The sequence below is a fragment of the Hibiscus syriacus genome, unplaced genomic scaffold (genome assembly GCF_006381635.1).
Source record: "Hibiscus syriacus cultivar Baekdansim isolate YM2019G1 unplaced genomic scaffold, ASM638163v2 tig00110503_pilon, whole genome shotgun sequence".
Classification (NCBI taxonomy): domain Eukaryota; kingdom Viridiplantae; phylum Streptophyta; class Magnoliopsida; order Malvales; family Malvaceae; genus Hibiscus; species Hibiscus syriacus.
The window spans coordinates 6,878,205-6,884,960 of record NW_024062764.1 but is presented as its reverse complement, the minus strand read 5'-3'; the positions used below and the strand labels follow the sequence as shown (position 1 = coordinate 6,884,960).

At 32.1% G+C, this 6,756-nt stretch overlaps 1 pseudogene; it reads left to right on the top strand.

The window, feature by feature from the left end:
• Positions 1-559: 559 nt before the first annotated feature.
• LOC120129593 lies at positions 560-2,586 on the top strand (annotated as a pseudogene).
• The last annotated feature ends 4,170 nt before the right edge of the window (positions 2,587-6,756 follow it).

Here is a 6,756-nt window from a genome sequence, read left to right as displayed (position 1 = left end):
TTTGGGTTGATTTGATGTATTTATTGTAAATATTTTTATTTTAAAAGTAATAAATAGAAAAAATAATATGCTTTTCAGCAAAAAAAAATATATATATATATAAGTGCTTTGCATTATTTAACTGTTTTCGTAAAAGACATGGTTACTAAGTTTTGGGAAAGAAAAACAAAAGTTTATTTTCCTTTCACCCAAACAAGAGAAAGAAACCAAAAGGGAAAAAAAAGCAGCTGTTTCTTCTTCATACTTCTAAACTTTTCTCGTCAATAGAGGCGTTTGGCCGGCAGCTAACACAGCTGTGAACCTTTTCAAATTTATTTATTTTTATTGATTTCTGAAAAGTAAGGAAAGAGTACCTTTCAAGTTCTTTGAGATCTGGGCAATGCATTTTCAGGTGCTTTTTTTTCCTTTTTTTTTTGCTGCTTTTGTTTAATGTATCCCAATCTTAAAACATTCATTTTTAGCTCATTTCTGTTTGAAGATTTTGGAGTTTTGCCTTGTCCTGCTCATGTTGAATTAAACATGAAAAGGTTAAAAAAAACTTGTTTAGATTTTACTGATGCTCTGCCATGATTTTGCCTCTTAAAAGGATCATATTGAGGACAGGTAAGATGGGGAAGAAAGGAAAATGGTTGTCTTCTCTGAAGAAAGCCTTCACCTCAGAGTCCAAGGAAAAGAAAAACCAGGTTTGGAGATTTCCAATTCAGCTAAAGATTATATGTAATTTCATAGTTAGCTAAAGATCATATGTGTTTCAGAAATCGAAAGAAGGGTTTTTGGAGAAGAAGATGCCTTTGGACCCCACTGATTCTAATGCAGCTACTCATCCTCAGTCTGAAGAGGTGAAGTTAAGCACGCAGACTTACCCTGCAACTGCTGAAAATGATGCCATTGCTCCCGCCGCACCGGCTCCGGTTGCTGTTGAGGTCGTTCTGCTAGGTTTGCCGGAAAATCTAAGGAGGAAGTGGCAGCAATCAAAATTCAAACAGCTTTCCGAGGTCACCTTGTATGTGATGCAACTTTTTCTTTTTTTTTTTCCTCATGAAGTTGTTTGTTTGATTCTTTCTTATTCATTATTATGATCGATCGAATTCGGCCATTTTTTCGGTTAATCTTATTCATCCTGCAGGATTTTTGAAACTGTTTCTTGATGATGGATTAAGTTTAGTATCAATTTTCAGGCAAAAAGGGCATTGTGTGCCTTAAGAGGACTGGTCAGGCTGAAATCCCTGATTGAAGTGCCTGCGGTCAAAAGGCAAGCAGCCAGTGCCCTTCGGTGCATGCAAACGCTCTCTCGTCTGCAGTGTCAGATTCATGCTAGGAGAATTCGGATGACCGAAGAAAATACGGTTCTTCAGAGGCAACTCCTGCAGACACACACGAAAGAACTCGTGAACTCGCGGGTAAATTCCCCTTTCTCTTTGATGTACAAACAGTTAAGTTGATAGATTAAGCTATTATATGCACCAGACAGAGGTGTATACCTATATATTGTATCATGTCGATTTTCTATTAGTTGGATCTCACTTTCCGATCATAGGTTTCAATGTTTTGAACTGATGGGTGAAGACTGGGATGATAGTGTGCAGTCAAAGGAACAAATTGAGGCAAGTTTGTTGAGCAAGCATGAGGCTGCCATGAAAAGAGAAAGGGCCATGGCATATTCGTTTACTCATCAGGTAATATCTGCTGTAGGAATTACTTCATAAATAAGTTCGAACATCCATTTTTGAGTTCGAAAAATAGTTCCTTTCTTCTAACATATATGTACTGCCTGATGATTAAACATGAGTTCTTTTTAAGGGGAGTTTCTCCGGGAAACTTGTACTCTTGTAGTACCTTGACACTCAAGTATCTGACTCCTACAAATAACTTTTTCAGCAAGCCTGGAAGAATGCTTCGAGATCTATGAATCCGCTATTCATGGATCTGAACAATCCCTAATGGGGATGGAGCTGGATGGAACGATGGATGGCAGCCCAGCCATGGGAGGGGCGTGGTGGCACGAGAGAAAAAGAACAGATCAATGACCAGTCATCCACAAAGAGTGCACGAAGCAACTTCGGAGGAGAAATCAGCAAAGCTTATGCTCGTTACCAACTCAATTTGGATAAGCAAACCCTGAAGGCCAGCCAAAAGCCTAGCCGAACTTTGAGCCTCATGTCCCCTTCTACTCCTAAGTCATCATCCATACCTGCCCAAAAGCTGAAGTCAGCAAGCCCTAGAAGCGGCGCGGTCGGTCCGGATGACGACACAAGAAGCATAGTCAGTATGCAGTCCATACAAAACCGGAGACACAGCATTGCAGGCTCCTCGGTGCATGATGACGAGAGCCTTAACTCTCCATTACTTCCAAGTTACATGGTACCAACTAAGTCTGCAAGAGCTAAGACCACCAGATTAGAAAGTCCCTTGGGACTAGAACCAAGTGGAACACCTCAGAAAGAGCCGATTGCATCTGTTAAGAAACGGCTTTCTTATCCGCCTTCACCGGCCAGTCCAAGGCGGCACTCAGGTCCGCCAAAAGTTGACGCAGCATCACCAATACAGAAATTGCAGTGGTGAATACTGAATAGTAAAGGCAGTTAGTTACTTATTTCTAATAAAGAAAACAGATGGAGTCCATAGGAGGCAAAAAATGAAGCAGAGAGGAATTATTTATAGTCATTTGATTTCTGATTAATTCCACTGTCAAAAGACTTGGGAGTAGAAGTGGTTGCTGGATCAGCTAGCTTCTTTCATCTTATAGATTGACACAAAATATATTTGTTAATGACAGTAAATTATGTGCAAGTTCACTTTATGGAAATTTCTCGTGTTGTTTATAATAATTATATACCCTATAACTTAACACATTTTTTCAGTGTCTAAATTAAACCGTAAAAAGATTTCATGTCTAAAGAAATTTTTGTTAACAATAGATTTCCAAAGTTATACTTTTAAGTGTTAGGATCATAACGTAGATAAATTTGATCGTTATTTGACACATGTCACGTATTTAAATTTTAAAAAATATTTTATTTTAAAAAAACTTCAAATTTTACATTTTTTGTTGTCGGTTCGTGAAATTCATCGTTGACACCATCAGAACTGTCTCGCTGCCGCGACCAAAACACAGTCCACCTCCCACAGTGAAACTGCATCGATCGTCATAAAAAACACCGCTAAGGTTGTCAGATTTCTAGGTTTTTCGTTACTGTTTTCCAGCGATTTTGATGACTACAGTCGTTCGTACGTTACACGGTGCCATTGTTGAGTCCTCGTCCTGCTCCGAACAAAATCCACCTGGTGGTGACCATTCGTGGGGGGATAGGAGGGAGAGAGTCGTCGCACGAGGGAGGCTTTGATTTTTTTTTTTTAAATATTTTTATCATTAAAAAATTAAAAATATTAACGGTAGACACCTAAAAGTTCCAAAAATATAACGGTAGACACCTAAAAGTGTAACGGAGAAAACGTTAGACACCTATTGTTAGCAACAAATTCTTGCTATAAATCGTTTTTTGAGGTATAGTTTAAGCACAAAAAGTGCATTAAGTTAGTTTTATATAAATTTCATTCGAATTTTAATATTATATTCTTTTTAAAATTTAATCCTTTAAATTTATATTTTATTCAATTTGATCTTTTGATTTCAACTTTTTACAAATTCTTTCTTCTCATCTATTCTTTGACTTCTTCATACTCTATCAATATTCTATCCTCAAAATATATTCTTTGAATTACAAATATATATAATAATATTATTATGCGAAAAAGATTATGAAGAAATATATATGAATATCTTATATGATTAGATAAAATCTATAAATTGAAATCAATTAATATTATAATATTATAAAAAATTACAATTAAATTAGAATAAAAACTCTAATAACTTGAGTCAAGTTTCATAAACTCAACTCAAAAAATTTCAAATAAAGTTTAAATGATAAAATAGGATTAGTCTCATTCATATACAATGGGAAGTGATAAGATCACAAGCAAAAGATTATTACTACATTTGTTGCTTTCATTGCAATAAAAGCAAAGGTCTAAAACCATATGAAAACACATCTTTTTCTTCCCCCCCCACAAACTAATAAGTCTTAGTATGTATCCTTAAATAGATGAGAAAGAAAAGGAGGTTTTAATTACAATGCAAGACATATATAATCTTAGTGCCGTCTAATAGTTGGAATCCCACTAAGAATCCATGTCATTGATTGATTACATAAGATATGAGATATTATGCACGGAATCAAATATTTATGTGATAAAGAAATTGTTATTATTTCTTGATGTCTCGAGTTTGAGCATAAAAAATGTCAAAGGTAGGAGTGTTCAATATCAAATAGTTGAGAGTTATCTTTAAACAAATATTACTTTATATTTATCTCATATTAATAAAAAAAAAGGTTGTTGCTTTAAAATTCTTTAAATAAAAAAATTGAGTTATTTTGCTCACTTGAGAGCTAACAAAATGTTGGTGGGCATTTTTTTTTCACTTTTGATAGGGAAATATTTAAGTGAAATAAGCAATATGGTGACCATATCAAACAAGATGCCCTAAATAACAAGGGTATGCACGTGAGAATTCCATGTTTTACTGCATTCGTATCTCACAACTGTCAAGGATGGTTTCAAAGGAAATCTAATATTATCATCGTGGATGGACATATAATTTTGGGTTAACTACATGATTGATCATTTATTTTTATGTTTTGTTAACTTTTTTTTCACTGATTTAAAAAATATAATATATGGTCACTTTTATTTTTATTGAATTAAGATATTGTCACTTTCGTTTTTATTTAATTAAGGATGTGGTCACTACAGGCTAACAACCGTTAACGGTTAACATATTAAGTGATTTAGTATTTTGATGTAATAACACATTTGGTCCTTATTTTTTATATATTCTTTCAATTTAGTCACACTTTTAATAAATTAAAATAAATCTATTTCTCTAATTAAATTATGCCACATGTCATTGGTGCCATGTGTCATCGTTCCATTGGAGGACAAACTTTATTTTAATTTAGTAATAGTTTTAATATATTTTATGTTAAAACATTTTGAAGTTAAGATAAGAATAAAATAAATTTAGTCTTTCAACCGAGCGGAGGCACATGACATGAAAAGTGGTACCAATGACACATGACATTATTCGAATAAAGGATTAAATTTATTTTAATTCATTAAAAATATGACTAAATTGATAAAATATATAAATAATAAGATCAAATGTGTGATTATATCAAAATATTTAAGACAATTAACTCGTGGTGACCACACCTTAGTTATATAAAAATAAAAGTGACTGCCTTATAGAATTAACCCTAGAATTTTATATCGAAAAGCGAATTTATACTATTTGAAAAAAAAATTATAAAAATATAGAAAGTAAAAATAAATTATCAATAATAAATTTTTAAAATATATAAAAAAATAAAATATCTCTCCTATCCATCCTCGACTACCACCAAACTCTTAGAATGACGTCACTTCCTTTTGGATGTTTATATACTTTGATTGCAATTTACGAGAGAGATTAAGGGGCTGTTTGTTTGCCTCTTAATGGAATCATTCAGTGAATGTTGAACCGTTCAGCGTATTTGTTTCGCACCTCTGAATGATTAAGTACTGACTGATTCAACAAAACAGTGATGAATGATTCAGTACATAAGTACATTCTGAATGATTCAGAGCCATTATCAAACAACATGTCACATTCAGAGCTAATTCATACAGAGCCTCTAAATCATTCAACATTTGAATCATTCAGCGTTTAATCATTCTGAAATATACAAATAACCCCTAAGTGATTATTAGAGTTTTAAAAGAAAACGAAAGGAATTGAGTAGGCACAAAACTATTTTGGGACAATAAGCCTCAAAAGCCAATCATAGCTAATAGTCAAATTGTTGTTTTAATCCCTATACTATGCTAAAATTTAACATAATTTAATCATCTACTTCTACCATTTCATTAGATAATCAAAATAATTAATATCATGACCATGTTCTAGTTAAAATATTGAATTGAATTATTTTTTTAAAAATCCCGACACAAAAACATAGTATATTAACATAATAAGTTAATTTTTTTAAATTTAAATAGATATTTTAATAAAATAATTAACTATGTTAACTAAGGATAATCACATGTCGGATTTTTGATTAATCCTACTCCGACCCAAGTGGTTTAGTTTTTCATTAGATATTCAATTTGATTTGAATTTAGGAAGGTTTTCATATTCTGAATTTATCTATTTTTTAAGGTCAAAATAACTCGATTTTACGTAAATACTTTTTTCATTTTTATTCAAAAATAAAAAGATAATTTAAAAAAATTTAGAGGAGTATTACAATAATTATTTTTAAATATACAAATAGAAATTATATTGTTATATTGAGATGATCCAAAATTCAAGCTTAACTTGACTTTATCATTCTTAAAATTATATCAGCCTAATCTAAACTCAATTTTCTAAAAGAAAACTCGACTCTATAATATCTAATTCTAATTAGATCAAATATGTTGAGTTTAGATCATTTGACTATCCATAGCAGGGACGGATGCACTAATCCCCATATGGGTCGAGTGCATCTTTATTTTTTTAGAAAAATGATTAAATTTAGTTTATTTTATTATGAAAAAATAAATAAATTACATACCCATTATTTTTAGAAAAAGAAAATTAGAATTTTGAACTACATTCTTAAGTTTCTGGATCGGTCATTGATATATAGGTTAAACAATTTGAATTCACTATTA